Raw genomic sequence first — 27,423 nt, 5'->3', positions numbered from 1 at the left:
GGAAGAGATCCATACTGGGACCCTCTGCCCCTTCAGGTACCCCTACTACTTATATTTTGTTGCGACGGGCACGCCCTTCCTGATCATCCATGTGTAGCGCCATTTCTTTATGTTGGTGGACCAAACTCTAACCTTTTCTTCCAGTTCATGTGTTGAAAACCTGTAGCTCCTCTATATTTTTTTCTGTGGCGGAGACCCTTTCAGATGTTTTCCACAAATTGGCTTGCATGAGATTCATCTCGATCGTGACTTTATCAATTTTTGTTTCTAGGTTAGGTCCAACTGTTTGTATCGCCACCATTATTAAACTGAGGGATGGTGCTCCTGCGGTTATTGCTTTGTCGCGCACCCCATCTTCTGCAGCAAGCTGCCACGGTACCACGTATTTGTTCATCTTGTTGACTTGTATGGAGGCCGTACCTCCCTTAGGCTTCGTCATAGTGCAGTGCGATACCTAGGCTAGGTGTCGTGTAGTGGGCAAGGATTGTTGCGCCACCCCAAGCCAATATCTGTTGCCATCCTAGGGTTCCGCTTTTGAGACGGGTTCAGGTCTTCCTCAGGGTGATAATGCAGTGGCCTACAAGAAAAGTTGATTCAATACTGTAATTGGTCACTCGCTGGCAAGAGCACCCATACACTCTCTCCGTTTGGGTCCAGTGGTTTGCCATGTGCATCACTCCTTCCCCTTCTGTATCGTTCCAAGCCAATGTCTTTTGTCTGCACTGCAGAATCTGACTATCTTAACAAATTCAGTGGCCTATGGCTGCCATTCATAGACGGCAAAATCTGGCTACAGGTCAAGATCTTGCAAGTGTTTGTCCTCCTTTAGCACCCCCATACAAGCTCCAGTGTTCATACTATGTATCATTACCGCGCCATGCTGGGTCAGATGTTTCTAGCATTTCGGGAGCCGAAAGTCTCACTAGGACTCACCTCCCCTGGTGCAATGACCGAGTCTGACTCTGTGTAGGCCGTCACTCACAGTAGTAGGCGCTCTGGTGGTCTGAATCTGCCACTCGTATGCCGGGGTATCCGGCTGCACTTTAGGATGTTCACACGGGTGCCCCCTCGCTCCGTCTCTGGTGCCCCCGCAGTGCAGTGTCACCGAGCGAGGTGTGATCAGGCACTTCCTGAGGGAGGCGTTGCACACAGTCTCCCGGGAATCACCTCGTGAAGTATTATGGCAGGATAGAGCTTCTTGGGGGGCCGCCGCCTACAGTGATGAGCGCTCTTGTTCCAGGCCGCAAGCCGGGGACCTTGCACAGTTCAGAGCTCCAGCCCCACGATCTCAGTCCAGGCAGGTGTGTTACGTGACTCCAACTCCTTCTTTCTGGGGCCGCTGTGTCGCTGTCGGGTTGAGCGCTGGTACGATATTGTGGCTATTTCGCACCGCTGACACTCACAAGACGTTTCCTCCACGGCACCTCGGTCTCGGGGACTTTTGGCTCTGTTCTTTTCCACCAGGCTGTCGGAGTCATGTCCGATTTTACGGGCTATGTTGCAGGCCCTTACGGAGCTCAAGAGCTATGCCACCATCGTAGTTAGCACCAAGCCACGCCGCTCGTTTTTTTTTATTTTTAAAGATGTTGCATAACAGCGGCTCTTGTCCAACATGGCTTAAAGTAAACAAAAACAAAAACCTTTGCTGCGGCCAGCATTGCCTCTCCATACCACTTTTTTGAAATTTACTTTAAGCCATTTTGCACAGCTGTTGTGCGACACTTTAAAAAACATTGACAACGGCAACTGGTCGTGCATAGGTGAAACATGTTTGCTTTGCCAATTCTTGATTCACTTGTTCACTGCCACGGCTTACCTAAAGGGCCGTTCAAACCTTACATGTCAATTTCATTAATATGATCAACTGATGCAACTAATTATTGATTCCAAATTGTTGTAGTCTGTCCTTACTCCACTGTGTCATCAAGGCAGCAGCCACGTTCCTGATCAGGGAAGTGATAACGAGATGGGTAGCGCCAGACATTACCTGATTGGACCACGGCAGACACTTTGTCAACTCCATGTTTGACCACATCTGCACCCTTTTGGCAATAACTCACAAATTAGCCTCAGTGTACCATCCTTAAATCAACAGCATATTGAGAGACTCACTGGTCTGCTAAATAACAAGATTAGCAAAACCAGGTCAGTCTTAACAAAATGTTGCTCTACTGCCTCCCAATAGACCTGTTTGCACTAAGAAACGCGCCTAACAGTGATCATCACCTCAGACCTCAAGAGATTGTAACCAGTAGGCTGATGGGAACATCCATCCCAATGCCCTGGAATGAATTAAGTGGTGAAGCAAGTTCTCATGCATTAGGGGATGAATTGCACATGTACCTCTCTGAATTAACAAAAACTGGCAAGTTCCTTTCCAACCAGGTCCACCATTGTAGTTCTAAATGCACCAACACTAAGTTTCCTTATCAGACACCTCACCCAGGATAAGAGGTCTACATCCATAACTTCATGGCGAAATGAAAGCCAGCAAAGTTTGAGGGTCCCTACCAAGTAATATTTCCAATGCCTACCACCTTACAGTTGTAAGGGAGAGAGGCCTGGGTTCACCTCTCCGACATGCAGCTAAAACATTCCCCATCCACTTCCCTTCAGCACTCACTGTTAAGTTCTCTGTCCTGCCATAGTGAGTGAGGGGGAGAAATAACCACAAAAGAACCCTGAGGTGACCTAACCTCTCTATTCCCTAAAGTACTGCCACCTCCTTGCTGTTCCCCATTAAAATGTGTTGTGAATAGTGAAGCTCCAGAATATACCTTTAAAAAGAAGGCACAGGAATTTTTATGAAAACTGTCTAACAATATGTGTTTTTTCCAAGCTAACCTCCAACGCACAGCTCTTATCAACAGGTCTATAATCAAGCGGCATGTGCACCATTGTTAGAGCAGCCACCCACCTCTTCAGCCAAACGTCCAAACTTACTTCAATGAGGCTCAATTGATCAAGAACACAGACTGCAAACTAACTTTATGGTCACTTTTTACAAACAAACTTTTTTTGTGCAGTGCACCAACCCAAGACACCCCTGGGCTCCCAGACAACATACATCTCTTCAAAGACCATCCCAGGACATATGAAGGTTTTACAAGTTAAGCATGTATGTATTTTTGTACACTCTCTGTCTAGCATGGGTGCTTTCGCGCCTTTCCGAAAGTCAGAATTCTGCCTAGTTTCATGGAACCTACCTCGACATTCTTGTAGTGCTTGCATAGGGACCTCTCCTACCTCACTTACACTTATATGGAACCAAACACTAGCACTCTACATGCACTATACACCACACTTCTACACACCACCAGCACATGACCACTGTGGACACCCAAACCACAAACAGATTGTGTTACATATGTTCACTGATATCCTACCTCCTAGGCGCAGCCAGGCTTTACTTATCCCACGAGATTGTTCCTGTGTAACAAAATATCTCATCCATCTGTACCTATGTAGTATTAGGGTCCAGACACAACCCAAAAGAGTAGAAGCCCCTTAGAGCAGTAGTAAACATCAGCCGGTATTAGACAACCCCCTTCAGCACTCTACCTACGAACCTATACGCATTCAAACCAAGCTAGACAAAACGCACAGAAGGGGCACTATAGGGAGGACACTGTTTGGGCCAGAGACTTCATAGAAAAGAGGTTCTTGGAGGTAGGAAAACCAGTGAACAAATATGTCCGATCCCATCCCCAGCTGTCATTTCAGGTGCCCCTTTCCACATTTGGGGCTGCCTTTCCTAATGAACAATGGACCCCTGACCTGGAATTCCAGTGAAGGGCCATTCATCTCGATGACATTAGGGGAAATGAGTCCTATGGGAGGGGTTCAAACACCAGCACAGATTTCCCATGCCAGGAGATCTGGGATACCGAGATAAATTGGTACACTTGGTTGGAAGGGAAGGGCCAACCCCTAATTGTATTGATACTCACACTGTATTCTTAGTGTTTCAGAGGCAAAGGAACCACTCTGTTTGTTACTAATGAACACTGTGAAGCAAATACTGGGCCTATCGGAGTGGCAATGGTGCACCTCCGCGCTGATTAATTACTACTGGCCACGCAGCAAATTTGCCTATGCACAGCTCGCCCCTGGATGGCAGGGACTCTGCATCCTCATGACCATACACACCCAAAGCCTGGTCATCCCTGGAGGAAAAATGTCTCAGTTGTTTCAACATCTGCTACAGAAGAAAACAACTCTGTAGCATCAGACTCTAAAAGAATTACTGTAGTCTATTTTGGCTGGGCTCAGTACAAGGATTCCGGAAGAATTTAGACTGCTTTCTTAACCTCTTTGATGTGTTGGACGGCCTGGGGCCGTCCGACGTCACGATGGGCAGTCGGTTCCGCTCAAACGTCAAATTCTTCCGAACCGCGGCGGAATTCCAGCACCGTCGAAGCGGTTAAACTCTGGTTAATGCAGAATGGTCAATACCCTTCTTCTGTTTGCAGACGAGAGTGGATGCTCGCTAGTTACAAATCACCAGGTGGAAAATGGTGAAGACCCTAGACATCCTGCCCCCTTCCTTTCCTTGCTTTTCATTGGTTCCTGTGTTTGCCGTTTACTTTTTCCTCCATTTCTATTGGCGGTAGTATGTTCTTCCTTGTGTGCTTGCTCTTATCAGTTTCTTATCAGTTTCCAAAGGCCCAATTATTGCTTTAATTCGCTTTTAAAGCAGACCTTTTTTTTCAAGTTTTGCTTGCATGCATAGCCAACAATTCTAAACGTGGCCTCCCTTTCACACAAAACTGCATTTGTTCAGTGATCCATGTTAAATGACCATTGCCACCGTGAGCCTGACTGGACTGCTACTGTATTCACTAGCTACTTTTGTGACACTCTCAGTTAATGACAGCCATCTGGACCTTAAATACTTAACTAACATGTCGCTTTGCTTTCGATTTCTCTCTTCGCCCTGAGTATTGTGGGTGAGCTGCTGTTAAAGCTCGAGACTTGTTTGCTTTGGACTTGTTGTAGTGGACTGTGACTGAGGTTGGGTCCACGAGTAGTCTCACATTTCAGTGATGACTGCTAATATGAAGTATCTCTTGGTACTCAGCATTGCGGCGGAGAAATCCAAAATTATAATTACGGCTTCATACATTTCTCCGCAATTATAGATCTTGTTCATTATAAACTTTTCTCTGATTACGTGAGGTCGACGGGACTCGGACCAAAATGGTGATTCACACCAGGTACTAACAGCCACTGAAAGTTAAAGGATGCCTACTTTCTATAGATAGGTGGTTAGCCAGGTTATGCAGAAGGGGTAACAGGCAGCAATGTAGAGCCCCAGTGGGACATCCCTCTCGTGGACTTGGCACGTGTTGGAAGTGAATCACCTCTGGACATGTGGTTTTAAATTATGTTAAAGCTGACAATGAGTAGGCTGGATGCACAGCGTGCCCTACCCCTGGCTCGCGTTGTGACCGTCATTCAGAGCTGGGAGCATAGTGCTGCTTCCACTGCTGACTGATGCCGGATGCAGTGACTGCCGTGGGGAGCCCCAGCACCAGACACTTTACAGAGAAGCACCTAGTCGCGGCCGGCATGACTCATGGATGGGGGGGCGTGGATTCACACAGGGAGGTCATTATTATTATTATTTTTATGATTAAACTTACCATCTCCTCCGGTCGGGTCTCCTCTCTCAGACAGCCTCCCTCCCCTCCCCTAAGCAAATCACAATGCTGCAATGCCAGCGCTGGATTTTCTAGCACGCCGGGCCTAAAGGCGTGTATGTGGAGTCCTTTTTCTCTGTGCAGCCTACATAATGAAAAGCCACTCCTCCCGTGGACTCGTGCAGGACCGATCACCCACCCGTCATCAAGCAGGCATATCCTTCTGCTTTCTTATAGTACGAAGCAGAAACATAAAATGGTATTTAAAATACCATTTTATGTTTCTGCTTCTCGCACTGCGAGAAAGCAGTGGGGCGAAGCTCCTCCGCGCACGTGGAGTCGCCTCCCCTGGAAGCACCATGTCTAGAAATGTGAGCACTCTTCTGCTGCCAGAGTAAGTGGGGACCTGCCTTTTCTCTTCTCGGTTTGGAGTGAGTGTGCAGGAGTGAGCTCTCTTTGGCTCAGCAATCAGGGGGAGGTTGGCACTGCTGCTTGCACCATCTCTTATGAGTGTGGATGCCTCGTCGCGTTATCGTAGGGGAGGTCGCCGTTGACTGTAGCTGCCTGCAGGATTAACTCGGTCACTAAAATTTAGAATGCGCACTTTGATAGTTCGAGGATGCACACCAGGTTTCAGCTTCAGAATTGGGGCTCTGTGTGCCCTTTCTATAGAAAATAGTGGGGACAGTCTTTTGGGATGCAGGTGATGCAGGATGATGTCTTCAAGGAAGAGATCCATACTGGGACCCTCTGCCCCTTCAGGTACCCCTACTACTTATATTTTGTTGCGACGGGCACGCCCTTCCTGATCATCCATGTGTAGCGCCATTTCTTTATGTTGGTGGACCAAACTCTAACCTTTTCTTCCAGTTCATGTGTTGAAAACCTGTAGCTCCTCTATATTTTTTTCTGTGGCGGAGACCCTTTCAGATGTTTTCCACAAATTGGCTTGCATGAGATTCATCTCGATCGTGACTTTATCAATTTTTGTTTCTAGGTTAGGTCCAACTGTTTGTATCGCCACCATTAATAAACTGAGGGATGGTGCTCCTGCGGTTATTGCTTTGTCACGCACCCCATCTTCTGCAGCAAGCTGCCATGGTACCACGTATTTGTTCATCTTGTTGACTTGTATGGAGACCGTACCTCCCTTAGGCTTCGTCATAGTGCAGTGCGATACCTAGGCTAGGTGTCGTGTAGTGGGCAAGGATTGTTGCGCCACCCCAAGCCAATATCTGTTGCCATCCTAGGGTTCCGCTTTTGAGAAGGGTTCAGGTCTTCCTCAGGGTGATAATGCAGTGGCCTACAAGAAAAGTTGATTCAATACTGTAATTGGTCACTCGCTGGCAAGAGCACCCATACACTCTCTCCGTTTGGGTCCAGTGGTTTGCCATGTGCATCACTCCTTCCCCTTCTGTATCGTTCCAAGCCAATGTCTTTTGTCTGCACTGCAGAATCTGACTATCTTAACAAATTCAGTGGCCTATGGCTGCCATTCATAGACGGCAAAATCTGGCTACAGGTCAAGATCTTGCAAGTGTTTGTCCTCCTTTAGCACCCCCATACAAGCTCCAGTGTTCATACTATGTATCATTACCGCGCCATGCTGGGTCAGATGTTTCTAGCATTTCGGGAGCCGAAAGTCTCACTAGGACTCACCTCCCCTGGTGCAATGACCGAGTCTGACTCTGTGTAGGCCGTCACTCACAGTAGTAGGCGCTCTGGTGGTCTGAATCTGCCACTCGTATGCCGGGGTATCCGGCTGAACTGTAGGATGTTCACACGGGTGCCCCCTCGCTCCGTCTCTGGTGCCCCCGCAGTGCAGTGTCACCGAGCGAGGCGTGATCAGGCACTTCCTGAGGGAGGCGTTGCACACAGTCTCCCGGGAATCACCTCGTGAAGTATTATGGCAGGATAGAGCTTCTTGGGGGGCCGCCGCCTACAGTGATGAGCGCTCCTGTTCCAGGCCGCAAGCTGGGGACCTCGCACAGTTCAGAGCTCCAGCCCCACGATCTCAGTGTAGGCAGGTGTGTTACGTGACTCCAACTCCTTCTTTCTGGGGCTGCTGTGTCGCTGTCGGGTTGAGTGCTGGTACGATATCGTGGCTATTTCGCACCGCTGACACTCACAAGACGTTTCCTCCACGGCACCTCGGTCTCGGGGACTTTTGGCTCTGTTCTTTTCCACCAGGCTGTCGGAGTCATGTCCGATTTTATGGGCTATGTTGCAGGCCCTTACGGAGCTCAAGAGCTATGCCACCATCGTAGTAAGCACCAAGCCACGCCGCTCGTTTTTTTTTATTTTTAAAGATGTTGCATACCAGCGGCTCTTGTCCAACATGGCTTAAAGTAAACAAAAACAAAAACCTTTGCTGCGGCCAGCATTGCCTCTCCATACCACTTTTTTGAAATTTACTTTAAGCCATTTTGCACAGCTGTTGTGCGACACTTTAAAAAACATTGACAACGGCAACTGGTCGTGCACAGGTGAAACATGTTTGCTTTGCCAATTCTTGATTCACTTGTTCACTGCCACGGCTTACCTAAAGGGCCGTTCAAACCTTACATGTCAATTTCATTAATATGATCAACTGATGCAACTAATTATTGATTCCAAATTGTTGTAGTCTGTCCTTACTCCACTGTGTCATCAAGGCAGCAGCCACGTTCCTGATCAGGGAAGTGATAACGAGATGGGTAGCGCCAGACATTACCTGATTGGACCACGGCAGACACTTTGTCAACTCCATGTTTGACCACATCTGCACCCTTTTGGCAATAACTCACAAATTAGCCTCAGTGTACCATCCTTAAATCAACAGCATATTGAGAGACTCACTGGTCTGCTAAATAACAAGATTAGCAAAACCAGGCCAGTCTTAACAAAATGTTGCTCTACTGCCTCCCAATAGACCTGTTTGCACTAAGAAACACACCTAACAGTGATCATCACCTCAGACCTCAACAGATTGTAACCAGTAGGCTGATGGGAACATCCATCCCAATGCCCTGGAATGAATTAAGTGGTGAAGCAAGTTCTCATGCATTAGGGGATGAATTGCACATGTACCTCTCTGAATTAACAAAAACTGGCAAGTTCCTTTCCAACCAGGTCCACCATTGTAGTTCTAAATGCACCAACACTAAGTTTCCTTATCAGACACCTCACCCAGGATAAGAGGTCTACATCCATAACTTCATGGCGAAATGAAAGCCAGCAAAGTTTGAGGGTCCCTACCAAGTAATATTTCCAATGCCTACCACCTTACAGTTGTAAGGGAGAGAGGCCTGGGTTCACCTCTCCGACATGCAGCTAAAACATTCCCCATCCATTTCCCTTCAGCACTCACTGTTAAGTTCTCTGTCCTGCCATAGTGAGTGAGGGGGAGAAATAACCACAAAAGAACCCTGAGGTGACCTAACCTCTCTATTCCCTAAAGTACTGCCACCTCCTTGCTGTTCCCCATTAAAATGTGTTGTGAATAGTGAAGCTCCAGAATATACCTTTAAAAAGAAGGCACAGGAATTTTTATGAAAACTGTCTAACAATATGTGTTTTTTCCAAGCTAACCTCCAACGCACAGCTCTTATCAACAGGTCTATAATCAAGCGGCATGTGCACCATTGTTAGAGCAGCCACCCACCTCTTCAGCCAAACGTCCAAACTTACTTCAATGAGGCTCAATTGATCAAGAACACAGACTGCAAACTAACTTTATGGTCACTTTTTACAAACAAACTTTTTTTGTGCAGTGCACCAACCCAAGACACCCCTGGGCTCCCAGACAACATACATCTCTTCAAAGACCATCCCAGGACATATGAAGGTTTTACAAGTTAAGCATTTATGTATTTTTGTACACTCTCTGTCTAGCATGGGTGCTTTCGCGCCTTTCCGAAAGTCAGAATTCTGCCTAGTTTCATGGAACCTACCTCGACATTCTTGTAGTGCTTGCATAGGGACCTCTCCTACCTCACTTACACTTATATGGAACCAAACACTAGCACTCTACATGCACTATACACCACACTTCTACACACCACCAGCACATGACCACTGTGGACACCCAAACCACAAACAGATTGTGTTACATATGTTCACTGATATCCTACCTCCTAGGCGCAGCCAGGCTTTACTTATCCCACGAGATTGTTCCTGTGTAACAAAATATCTCATCCATCTGTACCTATGTAGTATTAGGGTCCAGACACAACCCAAAAGAGTAGAAGCCCCTTAGAGCAGTAGTAAACATCAGCCGGTATTAGACAACCCCCTTCAGCACTCTACCTACGAACCTATATGCATTCAAACCAAGCTAGACAAAACGCACAGAAGGGGCACTATAGGGAGGACACTGTTTGGGCCAGAGACTTCATAGAAAAGAGGTTCTTGGAGGTAGGAAAACCAGTGAACAAATATGTCCGATCCCATCCCCAGCTGTCATTTCAGGTGCCCCTTTCCACATTTGGGGCTGCCTTTCCTAATGAACAATGGACCCCTGACCTGGAATTCCAGTGAAGGGCCATTCATCTCGATGACATTAGGGGAAATGAGTCCTATGGGAGGGGTTCAAACACCAGCACAGATTTCCCATGCCAGGAGATCTGGGATACCGAGATACATTGGTACACTTGGTTGGAAGGGAAGGGCCAACCCTAATTGTATTGATACTCACACTGTATTCTTAGTGTTTCAGAGGCAAAGGAACCACTCTGTTTGTTACTAATGAACACTGTGAAGCAAATACTGGGCATATCGGAGTGGCAATGGTGCACCTCCGCGCTGATTAATTACTACTGGCAACGCAGCAAATTTGCCTATGCACAGCTCGCCCCTGGATGGCAGGGCCTCTGCATCCTCATGACCATACACACCCAAAGCCTGGTCATCCCTGGAGGAATAATGTCTCAGTTGTTTCAACATCTGCTACAGAAGAAAACAACTCTGTAGCATCAGACTCTAAAAGAATTACTGTAGTCTATTTTGGCTGGGCTCAGTACAAGGACATTCCGGAAGAATTAAGACTGCTTTCTTAACCTCTTCGATGTGTTGGACGGCCTGGGGCCGTCCGACGTCACGGTGGGCAGTCGGTTCCGCTCAAACGTCAAATTCTTCCGAACCGCGGCGGAATTCCAGCACCGTCGAAGCGGTTAAACTCTGGTTAATGCAGAATGGTCAATACCCTTCTTCAGTTTGCAGACGAGAGTGGATGCTCGCTAGTTACAAATCACCAGGTGGAAAATGGTGAAGACCATAGACATCCTGCCCCCTTCCTTTCCTTGCTTTTCATTGTTTCCTGTGTTTGCCGTTTACTATTTCCTCCATTTCTATTGGCGGTAGTATGTTCTTCCTTGTGTGCTTGCTCTTATCTGTTTCTTATCAGTTTCCAAAGGCCCAATTATTGCTTTAATTCGCTTTTAAAGCAGACCTTTTTTTTCAAGTTTTGCTTGCATGCATAGCCAACAATTCTAAACGTGGCCTCCCTTTCACACAAAACTGCATTTGTTCAGTGATCCATGTTAAATGACCATTGCCACCGTGAGCCTGACTGGACTGCTACTGTATTCACTAGCTACTTTTGTGACACTCTCAGTTAATGACAGCCATCTGGACCTTAAATACTTAACTAACATGTCGCTTTGCTTTCGATTTCTCTCTTCGCCCTGAGTATTGTGGGTGAGCTGCTGTTAAAGCTCGAGACTTGTTTGCTTTGGACTTGTTGTAGTGGACTGTGACTGAGGTTGGGTCCACGAGTAGTCTCACATTTCAGTGATGACTGCTAATATGAAGTATCTCTTGGTACTCAGCATTGCGGCGGAGAAATCCTAAATTATAATTACGGCTTCATACATTTCTCCGCAATTATAGATCTTGTTCATTATAAACTTTTCTCTGATTACGTGAGGTCGACGGGACTCGGACCAAAATGGTGATTCACACCAGGTACTAACAGCCACTGAAAGTTAAAGGATGCCTACTTTCTATAGATAGGTGGTTAGCCAGGTTATGCAGAAGGGGTAACAGGCAGCAATGTAGAGCCCCAGTGGGACATCCCTCTCGTGGACTTGGCACGTGTTGGAAGTGAATCACCTCTGGACATGTGGTTTTAAATTATGTTAAAGCTGACAATGAGTAGGCTGGATGCACAGCGTGCCCTACCCCTGGCTCGCGTTGTGACCGTCATTCAGAGCTGGGAGCATAGTGCTGCTTCCACTGCTGACTGATGCCGGATGCAGTGACTGCCGTGGGGAGCCCCAGCACCAGACACTTTACAGAGAAGCACCTAGTCGCGGCCGGCATGACTCATGGATGGGGGGGCGTGGATTCACACAGGGAGGTCATTATTATTATTATTTTTATGATTAAACTTACCATCTCCTCCGGTCGGGTCTCCTCTCTCAGACAGCCTCCCTCCCCTCCCCTAAGCAAATCACAATGCTGCAATGCCAGCGCTGGATTTTCTAGCATGCCGGGCCTAAAGGCTTATATGTGGAGCCCATTTTCTCTGTGCAGCCTACATAGGTAAAAGGCAGAGTGTGTATGACTGGTATGTTTGACCCTGGGGCCGATCAAACAGTCAGCGCACTCAGAGTGGGCAAGCCACTCCTCCCGTGGACTCGTGCAGGACCGATCACCCACCCGTCATCAAGCAGGCATATCCTTCTGCTTTCTTATAGTACGAAGCAGAAACATAAAATGGTATTTAAAATACCATTTTATGTTTCTGCTTCTCGCACTGCGAGAAAGCAGTGGGGCGAAGCTCCTCCGCCCACGTGGAGTCGCCTCCCCTGGAAGCACCATGTCTAGAAATGTGAGCACCCTTCTGCTGCCAGAGTAAGTGGGGACCTGCCTTTTCTCTTCTCGGTTTGGAGTGAGTGTGCAGGAGTGAGCTCTCTTTGGCTCATCAATCAGGGGGAGGTTGGCACTGCTGCTTCCACCATCTCTTATGAGTGTGGATGCCTCAGTCAGTGGGCACTGTTCACTGCCAGAGCCACCTTCCAGATCTATAGCACTGTTATTTTTAGGCAGGGGCTGATTGGCAGGGCGGGCAATCAGCCATTGACCAAAGGGCCTGGGGGATATCCAGCTTGTGGGCCGATATAAGCCCAGCATGTGGTGGGTATCCTCCCATCGATAATGAGGCCTCGGGGAGTAGCAATGCAGTTTTTGAGCAGCACAGCTAGCACTAATGTTACATGGGGGTAGAGTGAAAGGGGGTTGTGCAAGGAGTCAGATTCAAAGTGGTAACTATTTAAAAGTCTCTACTTTTGTCTCCAGAAGCAGTTAGATGAGATTCATCTGTCTGCTGCCAACTTGTCATCTTCAAAACTGTGAGGGTCTCCCCTTCATCAATCAGAGAAAATAAAAGCATAAGGCTGACGACCAACTAAAGCAAAAATAAAAAAAAATTGACAATTCAAAACAATTGTTTTTTGGCAACATTACTGAAAAAAACATTCATTCTGGGACAAAATGACAAACGGGAGGGAGAATAGACATGCCGGGGAGTAACAAAATGGAATGAGCGAGGGACGCAGCTTGGAACCAAAAGGAAAAGTGAGACGCGCAGAGTGGAGAAGTACAACAAACAAGGGGAAGAGAAAAAGAAACTAAGGGGCATATTAACAAGCGCATTATCCAAAAAAGTGGAGATAATCTTTTCGCCTTATTTACAAGTGGATGCTAACATGCATATGTTCTGGCACTACCGACCACCCCCTCCCTGTCATGCAAACCACCATATCAATCCTAAAAAGTAACTTAGCCATGCAAGAAGTTTCTTTGGAAGGCGGGGGGTCTCAAGACCCCCTGGCCATATTTATTAAAATATGAAAACAAATTAGAAATTTGTTAAAATGAACATTATTTACACAATCATTAATATGCAAAATTCTGACATTAGATTTACAGCAACGTAGACAGGTATGAAGGGCTAACCTTAACAAATGTCTAATACAGCGTGTTCCTAACCGAATCTAACATACTACGTATGAATTTTGCAACCTAACAATTTTAGGCCTACGGCAAGGTCATTTACCGGTGTCAGATCCTTATTACTAGCTACGACCTCAGGTATGAGTGCGCATGCGCAACAGGGCCCGGTTACCGGGAGAGTACGTCCCTCTCCTGGTTACCCCGTACGCTCCGTGAACTCCATTAAACCAAAAAGGAGGGCCCTTTCACTCACGCCACTTTAGACGTCATAGTGTATGTGCGGGGTGGCTACCAGCCCAAGGAAAGCGTTGCTCCATCTCCCGCACCCTTCCGACCAAGCGGATATCCTGCCCCTGAAGTTCTAGGAGAGACCATTGGCCCCTCCCCCTGGGCGACCCCATTCGAGAATGGTGCTGCCCCCTAAGGACCTCAAATTGCTGCTCACCGATCATGACCTTACCGCCACAGGCCAGCATAGTTGACCAACTATCTGGCCCCCCCAAACCTCCTACACTGAAAGGTCATACCTACCTCACGAAACTTTCTAACCATGCCAATATGTTCCTTGTTAGTAAGTCATTGCCTGTCTCAGTCAGGTTGACCCAATCCTGCAAGTAGAAATGATCCCCCCAGATGCACCGATGTGGAATACTCTGCAATTGAGGTGTTCAGAACAGCTTCTCTATCTTGTTGTTGACCCTCTTTACTGAGTGATTCAACGCCCTAACTGATTCACCCCCCCTCCACTGGAGTCTAGGTATTAACTGAGACCACACTATGGTGCAAACCGGGAGCAACTTCGCCAGCCAACCTGCTGCCGAGATAATCTCTTCTAACAGGACCATTCTGCCCAGCGTCACCAAATAGTTTCCCCCGAGATGTAAGATAACAATTGAGCGCGGCGGGGTGTGTCTGTTGAGTAAGTCGGGAAAGAAGCCCCTAAGTTGATTAAGGCAAAGCCCCACTCTACCATGAAAGGAAACCTAGAAACCCCCGCTCTCCGCCCTTCGTCTACAATCACCTGAAAGGAAAAATGGCTTTGCACATTTCACATAAGAATGACCAACGACCCATACAACATGTGTCCTCTTCCTGTCTTCTTGCTTTTGCCGTGTTGCTGGTGATCGTATTTGATGACCCGGTACCAGTTTCCGCCCTGCATCACAGGATCGAGAAACTGAAAGAAAACAGACAACAAGGCAGGTGTCAGGCTGCTTTGCTAGTACTTTACAACATGTGCTGCCGCACATAATGCTTATAGGCGTTAGAAGACCATCTCCCAATCCTCTTTACACTGCTGGCATGCAACCCTCTCGCTGTTGCTTCAGTGGTCGCACCTATTCGGAAAGAATGTGTCCCACATTCCTTGGTGTTCAAACCCGCCTTGGCGATTGCCATTACTAACACTCTTTGGAACTGGAACCTGGTCAATGGGGTACCATCCGCATGTATTAACAATGCCCCCATTATCCCGGCCACCCGTTGCCTGGTGAATGCCTCCACGTGTGACACTTGGCAGCACGGGTTGGTCGGTGCCCGGTGTAGTACCAGGCTATCCCCCATGGCCTCCTAATCAGATTTTGATTTCCATATAGTTATCCAGATCGACTCACCCTTTATCATGATGTCATCCAGCTGATACCCACCCAACCTGTCCAGTTTGTTGTTGGCCACCAGTTCACTTACCCGCAATGCCCCATAAAAGGCAAAAGTAAACGCAGCTTTAAATAAGAATACTTCCCCTGGGGAGCTACATGTGTCAGACAAGGCATCCAATACTAGTGCCAACCGTTCCAAACCTATTGGCGTCTGTAATCAGCGGTGCTTGCCTGTAGGCGTCGCCACCCCTTCAATGCCTTCCGCACTAAAAAACTGTTTGTGGGGTCCCTGACACCTTTTATCTGTGCAAAGAAAGAGACAGCCGCTTTGTGTCTGCAAGCTGTCGCCGCTGAGTGCCCCTCTCCGTGCAGTGCGTCCAAGTATGAGGTAAATTTCACCTCCTGCCCCCACTTAACTTCCCATTCTTGTCCCAAAAAATTACAATAAGACATGAACGCCCCTTCGTAGGCTGTCCTTGTCCTAGGTGCTAAGCTGGCTGCCACGAGGTTCTGTAGTTGTGGGCACCAATTTGCCAAAGTGTTGTTGGGAAGTGTGCAGGTGAAGCTTCTGCAGCAAGTAAGTGTTCCCTTAATACATGCATCTTAAAGCCCTGGGACACGTCTGGCCCTAAATTGCACATTCATCTTTAAGCATCTTAGCACAATCTCCTTAATGAGGCGGAGTATAAACTTACATCGCGCTGCCTGTTGATTGATGCATTCCACTACAGTCATCTTGTCTGACCAGAAGACCACAGATTGATTGGACAATTGTTCAGGCCAGACCGTTAGTGCAACCCATATTGGGAAGAGATCTAGGAAACCAATGTTTGCTGTCAAACCGCATTCTTCCCACCACTCCGGCCACCTTTGTGCCACCCACTTGTTGCCAAGTATGGCGCCAAATCCCACACTGCCAGCAGCATCGGTCCATAGACCTAACTCCGCCGACGCAGTGGGGGGGCCCCACCACTCCACCCTGCCATTGAAGTCCTCCAGAAATGCCATCCATATCCACATGTCCTGGCGCACTTCGGCTGACAGTCTCATGTGATGATGCTTGTCCTGCAGGCCCTTCAAGGCCTGCACGATTGAGCGGTAAAATGGGCGTGCCATAGGTATCACTCTTAATGCAAAATTCAGCTGACCAACGGTCTGTTGCAGCTGTTGCAATGTGACCTTCTCTTTAACCAAACATTGCTGTAGGGCTGCTCTGAATTTCACAATCTTTTCTTTGGGTAACCTGAAACAACCCTCAACAGGGTCCAATTCAATGCCTAAGAATTCCAAACATGTCGACGGCCCCACCGTTTTTCCTGGTGCCAGCGGGAACCCAAAATCCCGAATGAGCACGCAAAATTCCTGCAATGCCCACGCACACTCCTGAGAGCCCACTGCCCCCAGCAAAAGGAAGTCGTCCAGGTAATGCATCATATGCTGGTACCCTGTTGTCTGTCTCATAACCCAAACCAGGAACAAACTGAATGTCTCAAAGTATGCACATGACACGGAGCAACCCATGGGCATAAACATATCCATATAGTATTTGCCTTCAAAGGAAAAACCCAGCAGGTGTTGGTCCAAAGGGTGTACTGGCAGCAGTCGGAAAACTGATTCAATATCTGATTTTGCTGTCAATGCCCCGGGACCGAGAACTCTCAACATCTCTACTTCCTTGTCAAAAGACGCATACTTTACGCTGCAAATGCCTTCGTCGATTGCATCATTAAATGATTTTTTATTTTATTTATTTAATATTTGTTAAAGAGCGCGAACTTGACCTGTGAGGGTATCAGAGCGCTTTACATGGTATACAGTGCTACAAATAAGAAAAGTTTAGTGCAGAAATATACAATCAATCAATCAATCAATCATGCCATTTGTATAGCGCACTACTCACCCGGGAGGGTCTCAAGGCGCTTGGGGGGAGGGGTATGCTACTGCTCGAACAGCCAGGTCTTGAGTTGTTTCCTGAAGGCGAGATGGTCCTGGGTCAGCTGAAGGTGGATGGGGAGGGAGATCCAAGTCTTGGCAGCCAGGTAAGAGAAGGATAATACAAGATCAACATGTAAGGTTACAATCACGAAGAAAGTTTGTAATTGCGCAGGACCTATAAGTTCTCAGTGTAAGGAGTTGGTGATCTGGGAAAAGTGTTAGTCTTGGATTAGTCAGGCAAGGCAGTGATTGTGCAAATGCCTTAGACGAGGAATTTACCCATGAGAAAGGTTTTGGCCTCGTTTTTGAAACATGCTAGAGAAGGGATTATTCTGATGGAAGGTGGGAGAGAGTTCAAATTATTGGTGCTGCTCCGGTGAACGCTCTGTTGTAGGTTCTATTTTTCTAAAAGGAGGCAGGTTGGATTAGGAGGTTTCTAGCGGACCGGGAGTTCCTGCTTCCTCCAGATAGCACTAGTTTCTGTGCCAGATAGGCCGGGGAGTTTGTGTATAGGGCTTGTGTATAATGCATGCAAGTTTCAGCTGAATTCTGGCCTCTAGAGGGAGCCAGTTCAGTGCTTTCATGTGTGGCGAGATGTGGTCGAACTTCCTGGTGCCTGTAAGTAGCCTGGCGGCCGCGTTGAGGAAGGCTTTTAAAGGCGCTAGGGATATCTTGGGCAGTCCAGTGAGGGTGGAACAGCCATATTCCAGTCTGGAGATGACTAGTGCTTGAACTGCAATTTTTAGGTCAGGAGTATCGATGAAAGGTTTCAGCTTCCAGAGGTAGCTCAAGTGGAATCTGGCTGCTTTAGCCATTGAGTCAATATGGTCTCGCATGTTTAGGTTGCAGTCGAGGATTATGCCCAGGGATTTAGTCCACAATGGTTGGTGGGCAGTTCAGGGCTGTGATGGTCTTGATCCAATTATGAATCTCCGGGTTGGTTTTTGAAGGGGAGATTAGGAGAAATTCCTGTTTCTTTGCATTAAGTTTGAGTTGGTTGTTGGCTAGCCATTGAACGGTAATTTCCAGGGTCTCGTTCAGGTGGAGGATCACCTTGAGCGAAGAGATATTGATGTAAATTTAGGTATCGTCCGCATACATATGATAGGAGATGTTGGCAGTACAGAGAACTTCGGTGAGTGGCTCTAGGTAAAGATTGAAAAGGGTGGAGTACAGGGTTGAGCCTTGGGGTACTCCAACCATGACCGGGGTGGGAACTGATAGGCTGCCGTTAATGAGAAATCTCTGAGAACGGTTGTGGAGGAAGGACCTGAACCATTCCAGTACCACGCCATCCAAACCCATCCTGAATTTGAGGCATTCAAGTAGTTTTTCATGGTTGACCGTATCGAAGGCAGAGGATAGGTCAAGCAGGATTAGAAGGCAGGTGGTCTAGGGCTTGGAGGGCATCATCTACGATGTGGAGCATAGCAGTTTCAGTGCTGTGCCCTGGTCTGAAGCCAGATTGAAAGTCGTCAAGTAGGTGGAAGTTGTTAATGTGCTGGCTTAGTTGTTGTTGTACGCACTTCTCCAAAACTTTGGCTAAAAGCGGGATATTGGAGATAGGTCTAAAATTGTCAGTGGAGGCTGGGTTCAGTGTGGGCTTTTTCAAAATGGGAAGGACGTGGCCGGCTTTCAAGGGGTCCGGGACAAGGCCTTGTTGAAGAGAGGCGTTTATAATTGTAGTCCAGCAAGGGACGATGGATTGGGAGACAGCAGCGAGGCAGTTGGAGGGTAGCGGGTCGTTGAAGTGGTTATTGGGCTTTAATGTAGAGAGAATTTTTGAGATAGTATCTTCGGAATAGAATTCGAAGTCAGTCCAGTGGGCTTTGTTCTTGTGGGGCTAGGACGGTTGGTGCAGAAGAATGGGGCAGGACAGGAAGCGGTTGGGAGTAGGTGGTGGAACTGAGTTCAATTCCTAGTCAGCAAAGAAAGAGGAGAATTCATCTGATGAAATAAGCGATTTGGGGGATTCTTTCATTGTTTTTTCCAGTTTGGAGTTTGACCAGTTCGAAGAGCTTTTCGGGTATATTCTTGGCGTTCCCCATTTCTGATCTGAAATATTCTTTTTTGCAATTGCGGATGTGCTTATTGTAGGCATTTCTCGCCTGGCGGATGAGTTTTAGATGTGTTGCAGAGGGGTGTTGTCTCCAGATTCTTTCAGATTACCGTAGGGATCTCCTCTCCATATTGAGGGAGCCAGTGAACCACGGGTTTCTGTCTTTGACTTGAGTTCTTTTTAGTTTAAGGGGGGTAAGGTCGTCCAGAATGTTTGAGATGGATGACGAGTAATGCTCATTGAGGTCACTGACCATGGTTATGTGCAAAGGGGGGGGAGGTCGGATTTTCAACGGGACTCTAGTCTCATCAGGTCGAGATTCTTAGTATCTCTGGTCCAGCATTTGGGACTCACCGGTTGAGGCTACTTTGTCTTGCGGGCCCCCGGTAAAATGAAAGAGATGGAGTGATGGTCAGACCGGCCACAAGGGTCTATGGAGATGAGCCTGACAGTGAAGTCCTTAGAGATGATCCAGTCGAGGATGGCCCCTTTTGAGTGGGTTGGCAATGACCAGGCTTGAGTCAGGGCTAGGTCACTTAAGAGGTCTTTGATGGCGTTGACGTGGGGATCTTTAGTGTCATTCCAGTGCAGGTTGAAATCACCAAGGAAAATCTCTGTGGAATTGGATGAAATCTTTGTTGTCATGATTTCCAAGAGGTGATCAGTGAAAGAGTCGTTGGAGCCTGGGGGTGGTAGAAAATGTGCAGGTTACAAAGGCTTAATGAGTTGCTGCTGATGGAGAGTGCGAGGTATTCGCAGGAGTCAGTGGAGATTGTTGTTAGTTCTGTGACAAGCAGGGAGGATCGGTAGATATTGGCAATGCCTCCTCCTTTCTTGTTGGAGTGTCTGTCCAGTCTGGCAATGTAGTAATTAGGCGGGATTAATAGGTCCAGACAGGGGGAAGAGTATTCGATTAGCCAAGATCCAGTTAGTAAGGCTAGGTCTAGGTTTTTGTCCAGGACGAGTTCAGCAATATCAGCGGCATGTTTGACTGCTGACCGGCAGTTGATTCATATACCAGATAGGGGGGTGTCTAGAGGAGTGTCAGGAGTCTGGGCGGATATAGATACAGGCACGAGGTTGCTTTTTACCACACTTCTGTTATGGAGAGTGGCTCGCCTGTTGGGGTTGATGGTAACTGTACTGATGGGATGTTCAGGACTCATTTGTAGCAGGCGGGGGATGGTTGGGACAGAGTTGTGGTCTTGGAGAATGGCTAGAATTTCGCTTTCTGTGAGGTCTAGGGGATTGGAGGAGACGGTAGGGGCGTTATAGGAGAGTGCGAGAGCACAGGATTCCTCCTCAGAGAGGAGGCAGGGCAGTTTACGTGGACGAAGATGTCTCAGAGGTAGCGGGAGTAGGAGCTTGGGGGGCTCAGTGTTCAGTGAGGGGGAAGTAAGTGGTGGTTTGAGGTTAGCAAGTGAGATCTCAGCGAGGTGGAGGAGGTTCAAGAGGTCCAGAATGGAGCTATGAATGCTCTGGGTGAGTTTAGCCGCTCTGGAGTGCAGAGTTTCAAGGTCCTTATAAACAGGGGGAGCTAGAGGGCAGGGGTTTAAAGTTTTAGGAGCTGTCCCAGGGGCATGTAAAGGTGGGAGGGGGAGGGGGAGGGATTGGCTAGAGCGGGCTCCGGGGTCTTTGGGGGAGGAGTATCTAGCTCACGATGTTGACGGATGGATGGCGGGGACGAGCTAGGAGGTCTCGGGGTGGTACTGTTATGGGTGCCGGGGGACGAATTATTGTGGACGGGGTGAACGGTAATGGGAGGGTTAGCTCTCGCAGAGACAGGGGATAATGGGAGCGTATCAGTCTCCACATCAATGGGGGCACTAGGTGGAAGGGGATCACAGATGTAGGGGAGATTCTGTAGTCGGGGACAGGGGACATGTTGGGGGGGATAGGGTGAGCAGATACTGAGAGGCCCTTGGAGGGTTGGCCTGTGGATGGCTAGGCATGTTAGGCTGGCCGGACGGATAGTCATTGGTGCGGGTGTTAGTTACGCTATCTGAATTAATCACGTGGTTTATGAGGAGGGGGAAGAGGTCTGAGAATTTATTGAGGTTTTTGGTTGAGCCTTAAATTAAAACAGTGCTGTTTTTGTAGAGGGTGATGGTGAGGTCCGCTCGCAAGGTTGGGGAGGGTGGCATTGTGAGCTTGGTGCCATATCGAATGTTCCTGGTTAAGCGAATATAGAGAAGGTGCGCAAGGGTATTACGCCAGGAGGCGGTTCTTCTGGAAAAGAAGATAAGGTCATTAATGACGGTGCCTATAACCACGCTGTAGCGCAGGTCGGTTATCAGGGTCTATGGGTGTCTTTTTAGGGTAGCATGTTTGAATGATTTAGTGCAGTTTTGGAGAGCTTTGGGGGTAGACTATGGTATGGGAGTTGTCACCAGATACGGATAGGTCAGGGCTCGACATGATGTTTGTGTGGGGAGGGACAAGGGATCCAATTTAGAAGAAGGAAGGGAGCTGATTAGGGTGTCCGTTGGGTGAAGGTTAGCCCTTGTAGGATGGCTGCCAGATTGATAGGGGTTCCTTCTATGCTCTGTATGTGGTGAATTTACTTTAATTTACACTGCTACATTAGCAGTATCTCATGTCTCTTGACACTGCAGTTATTGGAGTTTTTATTCCAAACTACATTTTTCCAGACTATTGTTGTGCACCATACCAAGATGGCTGCCGCTTTACCTTGTGGAAATAGTCCTCTTTCTATGCTACTTAATGTGCCCCTAGGTGCTGAGAGGTTGTGTATGAGTCTGAATTTGCCCTTTTCTTTCTTTGGGACCACCCCGAGGAGTGAGCAAACAAAGTTAGGTACTGGGATGTCATCAAAAGGACCCGGTACCCTACCCAGGCGTAGCTCTTTCACAACTTTGGAAACCACCACCCCATGGTTGTGTCTAACGGACAACTGATTCCTACACTCTGGCGTCCCAGCATAACCCCCCCCACTGGAATCTGAAAACCATGTGTGAAACCTTCTTGCAGCATCCTTGCGGAGGCATGATCTAGGTACCTGTTCAGCCAAGGAATCATAGACAGGAAATCGATGGGTGAGTGAGCGACTTGCAGGTATCCCCCCTATTCCTGTTTCCTCTCCCCCCTATTGTCTGAGGTACTACCCTTTGAACGGCATGCTGTTTCTGGGTGGGACGAGTGGCCGCATATGTAGCATGCATGTCTGAATTTGCAAGTGCCCGCTGCCCTGGTGCATGTGCGCCTGTTAAAGTCCCAACACACGCCTTTTCCACCTCCATTGCCTCTGGCCTTACTGGACACATCCCCCCCTTGCGCTGGCCGAAAGGGCTGCTGGGGCTTGGGCGAATATCCTTTGTTCCAGCTTGTGCCAACCCCTGCGGACTGACCACCTGAAAACTGCCCATGCCAGGAAATGGAATCTACCTTGTCCCAGGCTAACGATCGGTAAAATTCTCTAGCTTTCCTGAAAGAAATGTCATATTCTTTCCATCCGTCCTCCCCATGCTTCTCACTGAACATTGTAATTCTACTTTGGTAACAAGCCATCTCTTCCTGCAATTGGGTGAGCGTTCAGCGGTGACTGCCATAAATACAGAAAAGGCTTGAATCCAATTGATCAGTGTCTCCTCCACCCTGAAGTCAGACAACTGAGACCACCATTCACTAGGAAACATTAAATCTTTTTGTGACTTGGCATACTCCAACTCCCTATTATCAATCAACAATGAAAATATATTCACATATTTGTCTGCCCAAATCAATTATTTCACTCCTTGCGCAACATGTTGAGCCAGGTTCTCCCCCCTGGAGGGTATTGCACCTTCGCCCAATACCGGCAAAGCAACCTCCTTACCACTCTCAGCGACTCGCGTAGGTTCTAAGGTATTGTCTTTCCCTGCATCACTGGCCGAAAATGTTTGGGGAGAATTTGGTGTGCTTGGCACTCCACCATCACCCCTAGACAACATGATCTTCGCCACCATTCTTGGCGCCTCCGCCGAGGGATCAGCCGAGGAAGGTAACATCGCCCTAATCCCCAACCAGGGGAGTACCGCCGCTATTTGCGCTGCCAATTCAGGGGGTACCTGACAAACCCCAGGGGGTTCACTGACCGGGGAGGATAACGCCATGGAGGGCACCGGCTGTACCCCAGGAATTACTGGTGGGACCACTGGTTGCTCTTGGGTTTTGGGTACACTTATCGGGGTTGGCAGAGTTGGGGTTGAAGCCTCAGGTGATGCCGGTACTACGTAAGGGACTGCCCCAGAGGACCCCCCTACCACCCGCGACTTGTCAGGCCGGCCCTAACTCCTCTTGGCTCTCCCACGCTTAGGTAAAGCGTCTAGTTCCCCCCTGGGCTTAGGGGGCATTACTACCTATTTGGGCCTCCCATGATGGCCCTGCCTGAGCCTCAAGCCTCTCGCCCATTTCCGCCACGGTCTTCCCCACTTTCCCTAATGTCCTGTCCATCGCTGACATTCTGCGCATTATGGTCTGAAACATGTGCTCCATGCGGGAACTCCTTGCACCCCGGCTACTAGACATTCCTTCACAGTGAATCACAAACCTACACTGCACAAAACGTCACTTATGGGCACTATGTGCCTTGTACCTGCACCAAAGTTGGAGGCTCACAGGCTGGCTGTATGCACCACGCAACTGTGACCGCAACACACCAGCTAGCCTGGGTGCTTGGGCGAGCGCACTCTAGCCCCGCGGCCCGCCAGAAGCAGTGAAATGCAGGCCTGCCCTTGTCCTCAGATCGAAACGTCCACTGTACACTCTCCGGCAGCTCCGTCCGCAGCACCCTCTGAATGTATACCTATGATGAGAGAAAAGTTAGAAACAATCCTGGGTCGAGGAGACAGTGACCCTTGCAGTTGTAGACCTCTTGTCAATACATATTGCACTTAATAAAATTCACTAAAAAGGACAACATGCAACTGGGAGGCGTTCCGCTATGGTCTCCCATCCAAGTACTAACCAAGGCCGACCCTGTTTTGCACAACAATGTCACTCAAGTTCACCACACTTCCACTTGTATCTCTAAACAGTTGTTTCTTGAAAACTCCCTCTTACAGCCTTAAATGTGGGCTCAACACCTCAGTAAACAGCTCACGTGTTGATGCAAAGTCCCGAGTCTGCTCACATACAGGGGGGGGAGTAGTGGTTAAAATGTCTCAGTAATGCTCAGCTCGCCAATTAGGTTCAGCATGTCTTGTGGCTCAAAATGCCACGGAGTAGGTAAATTATCAGATTAAAACCAATAGTCAGGGTGCTACAGTGTGTCTTGGTGCCTCACTATGACACAATGACGATTAAAGTGCCAGACTAATGCCCAATATGCCTGGGTGACTCTTAATATAGCACAATTCACAAGCCATGCATATTGCTTCATTTATTCACGGTTTAATGGCAGCCTGTATGAATTGCCCACGCTCCGACGAGCTAGTAACACCCTCAGCCTGCCCCAAAAATACCTCCGGTGTTCGTGGTGCTTTATCCACCAGCCTTGCGCTTTCTACTTATGCCCGCTCCTTCTCTGCCGCGCCTGCTAGCTTCCGAGTGAGGGGCTCAGCAATGCCGCTCCCGACGAAAAGCACCCTTTTACCCAACGCCTCCCTTTGCAACTCTAATGAGATGCAAAGTGGGTGTGACTGGGCAGTACAACCTTGCAAATATCGCTGATGTGCACATCGCAATATTTACAAGGCTGCCCTAGCATTTAAGCAAACATTCGTTTTTGGAGATAACCGCTGTATGCTAAAATGCGGACTTACCTATCCCTAAATTAGGGGGTGGATTATGCTGATACGATCACAGGGTCGTATCAGCAAGGTTATCGCTGTTTTGCAGGGAACATCGCTGGAATTTTTATCGCCCTGGAGAACCACGTTGTTAATAACGTGCTACCAGGGGGATAAATTCCATAGATAGATGGCAATAAATAAGAAGCGCTAAGCGCGCTTTGCGTCATTAATCGCCGTCTTTGATGATATGCCCCTAAGAGAGAAGAAAATAGCTCCCCAGATAATATCTAACAAACATCTGTGGAAACGTCATGATGCAGAAGTGTGTGCCACTGTTTCGTTCGGTGCCCTTGCCTAATTTGTATCCCAATCCCATCCTGTTTGTAGGCACTGGTACCTGGGCACGGAGGGCGCCGCTCAGTCAGGTGCCCCAGGGCCAACCGCAGGAGTGCCGGGTGAACGAGCTACATCAGCGACTAGATGTGCTTCTTTAATGGAAACACGATGGTTCGCTGTCTCTAACTAGACAGATTTATAGGGTTTAATTCCTCTGTTTTGCAAATCATTGTTTCACCAGCATGTGTTTACATAGAGCTAAACATCACTTGCATATGTCATCTAAGTTAATTATGTGTTGGAAAGTTACAAGAGGCACACGTATTTTAGCCAAGCTCGCGCTTTGCATGTTGTGTCATTTCTTGGAACCCGAAGAACACTGCGTTCGCCTTCTACTGGGCGAACGTGATGTTCAAGACGGAAGAGAACACTGTGAAGAACAGGCAGAGGTGCTGACCTTTCAACACTGAAATGCCTTTCTTTGCCAAGGGCTGGGAAGGGACCGAAATCACTGCATAAAAACAACCGCGGTATTGAAAAGAAGGACTTTGTCTTTCAAAGAAATGCTTTATCAAAGGAGTACACAGAGGAAAGCATTTTTTTAAATTGTAATTCATTCTCATAACATGTCGTGGGATTAGACGCGTCATAACTCTCCACAAAGCGATTATGCTGCGTAGAGTTTTGCCTGTGTTGACCTATCCTCAAGGCCTCTGGATTTATATGGTAGAGGAAGGCCAAATTATGCGGCGGGGTTGAGTAAACTATGCAGCAACTAACAATAGTATTCTTTTATTATTTTGACATTTCTACACTTGTTAATACAGTCTGGCTGTTGACTGTGATGGAGCAAGAATTCGCACATTGCGCCACTTGCTTGTACTCATGAACCTCGAATAACTATAATGAATTAACTCAACATGTTTGTCTTACTAATTTCCCCGTTATTCTGACATCTTGGGTGTCCCAGAGACGCTTGCATATGCGTGTATTAACATTAACAACGCTTGTCATTAAAATGGCCGCTGCTTAGCGGGGTTTTCTTCTGCGCATGTGTTGGTCACAATCACGTGACGTGACGTACTCGCAGTTCTGGTGGGAATCTTTGCGCTTGCGCACTAGCATTAAGATGGCCGCTTTGTGTTCTCACATGCCGAAGCTTGCGCTGCTACTTTTGCGCTACTGTTCGTTTGCATTAATATTAATGCTATAAGTTAGTATAAAGTAAGGAGAGTCATATAGGGATTCCTGGTATACAGTGTATTCATTTATTTCTGTGTTTTAATTTGTTTTCGCTTACTTTTCATGTATCGTAACCCTTGGGCCTGGGAGGGAGTCCAAACCCCATTGTAGAAGTCCCTACTGCGCATGCCATCCTGGCAGAGGGAAGAAAACCTTGTACCAGTCGAACTCAGCCAGCTGGCAGCCACAGCCAAGATGCTCATGAGAAAGTGACCTGCGACCCAGCAGAACGAAGCTGAACTGTCCTACAAATGAAACAAATGTATATAATCCATTGTATTTTGTAGAACATGTCATGGGAACCCCAAATTCAATAGGCGGTCCCAGAGTATGTAAATTTGGTCTTGTAGAAATGAAATGTGGTTGGTGTGTTAACCTGGCCTACTTGTGGATCAATCGAAATTGGGGATTCTTACACTTGCAACATTTGTGGGGTGGTACACAGACCCAAAAACAGTATAACTAGCCTATGTTTAGCTAGAGAAATTGTCCGACTTGTCCGAATAGCTGACCTGTCACTGACCCAACGCACTCAATAGGTGACTGAATACAGAGAGCTGCGGAGCACTCTGTCCGTAATTTCCATAGACTCAAGCGGGGTTTTGGAAACCTTAAGTGCTGGCGGAGCACTTTGCTGGGGAATTCGATAACCCAATCGGGGTTCTGACTGATAGCTGCAGAGAGGGTGGAGCGCAGGCGTTGCTTCCAAACTGCGGGTGCTGGTCTTACCTTGGTGGTCCTGTCCTGATCCTAATCTGGTTTTCCTGTCCTGTCCTGGGGTGTCCATTCTGCACCTGCTGGCCTACTGGCGACTGTCCTTCCTTGGGGTTCCTCCTGTCCTTAACTGACCCGTGGCCAGGGTTGGTCTTCACACCATAATAGGTAAATATAGAGCTGAGAAATCTATTCTGCATCTTCTATTTTTCCTTTCTTTGCTTTAATAA

General features: G+C 47.9%; 1 long non-coding RNA gene across 1 annotated transcript in view; it reads right to left on the bottom strand.

The window, feature by feature from the left end:
• The window catches only part of LOC144761193 (uncharacterized), a 71,183-nt gene extending 45,796 nt beyond the window's left edge, over nucleotides 1-25,387 (bottom strand). The window contains exon 1 of the long non-coding RNA XR_013595619.1: nucleotides 25,299-25,387. This is a non-coding gene — a long non-coding RNA (uncharacterized LOC144761193). The remainder of the gene's footprint in view (nucleotides 1-25,298) is intronic.
• Between the last annotated feature and the right edge of the window lie 2,036 nt (nucleotides 25,388-27,423).

This window comes from Lissotriton helveticus, chromosome 6 (assembly GCF_964261635.1).
Source record: "Lissotriton helveticus chromosome 6, aLisHel1.1, whole genome shotgun sequence".
NCBI lineage: Eukaryota > Metazoa > Chordata > Amphibia > Caudata > Salamandridae > Lissotriton > Lissotriton helveticus.
This window is presented reverse-complemented; position numbering and strand designations above follow the sequence as displayed.